Genomic DNA, 4025 nt, shown 5'->3' with positions numbered 1-4025 from the left:
TAAAAAGAACCAAATACAAACATGGGCAAAAAATTTCTATAGGCGCTTCTCAAAAGACAATATACATGTAACTAACAATAATACAATAATATATTTAATGTCATTAGTCTTCAGAGAAATGATGATTTAACCACAATGGCTAAAGTTAAAAAGCTGACAACAGAAACAGCTTTCAAAGATAAGGGACAATTAGAACTTCCATACATTGCTGATGGAAGCGTAAAATTATACGAACAGTTTAAAATTTATTTTCAATAATTATTAAATCTAAACACATATTTACTATGTTATATATCTCATTTTTGTACAAATTATCCCAAAATTAATTGATAAAAACAATAGACATTTACTACCTGCCAGTTTCCATGGGTCAGGAATGGGGGAAGCAGCTTGCTCAGTGTTTCCCACTCAGGGGCTCTCACAGGATGCAATCTAAGCTGGTCCTGCAATCATCTCAAGGCTTGACTGAGGGAAGATGCCCTATGGAACCTACTCATATGACTGTTGGCAGGACCAGAAGAGCTGCTTTCAAGATCACTCACATCACTGCTGAAAGCCTTCAGAATATCTATTACTTTTGAACTTCCTCACTTGGGCCTCTCTACAGAGCTAACTCAACTGGCTTCTTCCATAAACAAGTGATCTAAGAGGGAGGAAGAAAGAACAACCTGAGCAGAAGCCAATCTTTTCATATCCTGGTCTCTGAAGTGACACCATATCATGTCTGCCATATTGTTTGTCAGAAGTGAGTCAGTAAGTCCATCATATACCCAAGGGGAGGGTATTACACAGGTAGTGTAGTTCCAGGGAGTGGGGGTCATTGGGTCCATCTTAAAAATTGCTTACCACAGTATTCAGTGATATAGCAACTTCACTACTAGTTATATACCAAAAAGAAATGCATATGTGTCCCCCCAAAAGCATGAAAATATAATTCAAAAATGTTTTATTCATAATATCTAACACCTGGAAACAACCTGTCAATAACAAAATAGATAAATATATTTTAGTATGTACATAAAATACAAATCTACAGAGTCATTAAAAAAAATTCAGCAACATGAATGACTCTCTCAAACATTGTTTTAAATAAAAGATCTCAGATATAAAATAGCACAGCATATCCTGTGCTAGGAATAGACAAATTTTGTGAAAGAATTATTGATAATGGTGACCTATGGAAGAGAAGTTTAGAGTAGGAATAGACAAAAGATAACCATATATAGGTAACAGCATAACTGGTACATACAGACATAAAGATTCGTTTTAGCTTAATTTTTAAAATTAGTGAACTGTATATAATTTACTGTACATATATTTTAACTTTAGAAATAGAAAATATTTCTACTTTGAGAGGACTTACTATCATTTACAAAGAGAGCTCAAAACTCATAGTATGCCTCTACAAGAAGAGAATACATTAAAAATTTCTCAGTGAGTTTTTATATTCAAAGAACAGTCAAGGTTAGGTATTGTACAAATATAATGCTCCTGAAATGTTTAAACTTATACATAAAAACATTCCCCAAATTTGATAGCAATCCCAAAAATGTACATAATATTACCAATAATGAGTTTTGAAACAGAAAGATATTTCTAAACACATAATTTACTTGGTAGCCTACTTAATAACTGTTCTTCAGAATAAAAGATATGAAATGAAAAATACATTTGTGTTAGTCCATTTGGGCTGCTATAACAAAATACCATAACCTGGGTAGCTTATCAACAATAGAAAATTATTTTTTCAGTTCTGGAGGCTGCAAAATCCAAGATCAAGTTGTTAACAGATGTGTTATCCGGTGGGGGTCCTCATGATAGTTGATGCCTTCTTGCTGTGTCCTTACATGGTAGAAGGGGTAGGGGGTCTCTCTTGGGCCTTTTTTATAAGGACAACAATTAGATTCATGAAGGTAAAGCTCCCCCAAATCACCTCTCGAAGGCTTTATCTCCTAATGCCATCAGCTTGGGAGTTGTGATTTCAATACAAGAATTTTGGGGGGACAAAAACTTTCAGACCATAGCAACAGTCATGTCAACTTTTTAGTTATTACAGAAAGATAACGAAATGAAAATCGCAAAGTTTAATATGTGTATCTGGTGGGGGATAAGGATAAATATTTAATAATAATTTCCATTGGTATATAATCACAGGCATTTTGCTTAAGGTATTTGGTATATTTTCTCACATTAAATGATTCTTGTAGGTTGAAATAGACATTCCTCCAAAGAAGACATACACATGGCCAATAAGCTCATGAAAAGATGCCCAACATTATCAGTAATCAGGGAAATGCAAATCAATACCATCTCATGCGCATTAGTATGGCTAATATTTAAAAACAAAACAAAACAAAACAGAGACTATCAAGTGTTGACGAGGATGTGGAGAAAGAGGAACCATCTCACACTGTGGTGAGAATGTAAAATGATGTAGCTGCTGTGAACAGTCTAGCCTGGTGGTTCCTCCAAAAATTAAACACAGAATTATCAAAAGACCCTGCAATCCCACTGCTAGATATTTACTCACCAAAACCAAAAAGTGGTATTCAAACAAATACTTGTGCACAAGATGTACATAGAAGAACATTCATAGAATAATATCCCCAATAACCAAAAGGGAAAAACAACCAATATGTTCATGAACAGATTAACAAATGTGGTATATGCATACAATGGAGTATTTATTATTCAGCCATAAAACAGAATTAAGTACTGACACATGCTACAATGCAAAAAAACCTCAAAAATATCATGCTAAGTGTAAGGCTTCTGATATACTTAATCATTCTTGCCATGACTGTTGTAGAAATAATGGATAACTTTATTAAGCATTTATCCTGTTATGGTGAGCTTCAGGGGAAAGATAGATTCATTTGGACTTTTTCAGATGTGTGATATTTGGAAAAGAATGTAAGTTGATGGAAAGCAAAAGAATTGTAGTGAGCCTGAGTATGGTATATTCATGGATAGTGACAAAATTGGCCTCACTAAAGTCTACTCAACAAAACAAAACATTATTTTGGATATCTTCCTAGTTCCAAAGAGGATTGAAAAATTAATTCTTCATGTGGCATGATCAATGGATATACACAGCAATTCAGGTGTGCACAATGTAAAAAATAAATATTTTAACATAACTAATTTCCTATTTCTCTCAAATAGCACTGCCCAGTAGAACTTTCTGCAATGAAGGTAATGTTCCATAATTCAAATTGTTTAATATGGAAGCCACTAACCATACATAACTATTAAGCTCCAGAAATGTTTCTAGAACAAAAAAGAAACTGGATTTTTAATTTTATTTTTAATTTTATTTAATTTTTATTAACTTTAATTTATTTGATTTCAACTTAACTTGAATTAATTAATTTAAATAGGTGTATGTGTCTAGTGGCTAGCATTTTGGACAGTCCAATTCTGCATTTCACCCTACTAAACATATTTGGTTAATATAATTTTGGTACAATTTTAATCTATCTTATGTCTTCCAGTTTAAACTTATTTTAAGTCTTTCTGCATTTGTCTTTCTTTGAAAGACCACTCCTGTCCTATTCCCAAGATGATATCTGAGTGTTCAATGTGGTGGGAGTTTGAGTTCTGTGTTTATGTATCCTCAGAATATTACTGGAATGTCATCTGGTCATTGTCTGGGATGTATCATTATCCTTTTTCTCTGGACCACATGTTCTGTTCTCCCTGAATGCCTTTGTTTTGTAACTGGGTCTAGGTTTTTTAACTAGGTCCTTCTGGTTGCATAGAGGTCTGGTGGCAGTATTGGCTAAGAAATGAAACTTCTCTTGATCATTTACTGATTATGTTTATACCTGAATTTGATGACTCTGGATCTTGCCTTTGCTTATGCCAGTGACCTTCTTCTGACTCCCAGGTATATTCACATTCACTGTTTTTCACAAAATTTCTGATTTCTAATTCTTGAAATAAAGAAATCTCACCTGCTTTTGCCACAGATGCTGAAGTGTGTACCTCCCTGTGAAGAAGCCGTCATGCTCAACTCTTAGGCC

The sequence above is a fragment of the Propithecus coquereli genome, unplaced genomic scaffold (genome assembly GCF_000956105.1).
Source record: "Propithecus coquereli isolate 6110/MARCELLA unplaced genomic scaffold, Pcoq_1.0 Scaffold366, whole genome shotgun sequence".
In the NCBI taxonomy this organism is placed as follows: domain Eukaryota; kingdom Metazoa; phylum Chordata; class Mammalia; order Primates; family Indriidae; genus Propithecus; species Propithecus coquereli.
This window is presented reverse-complemented; position numbering follows the sequence as displayed.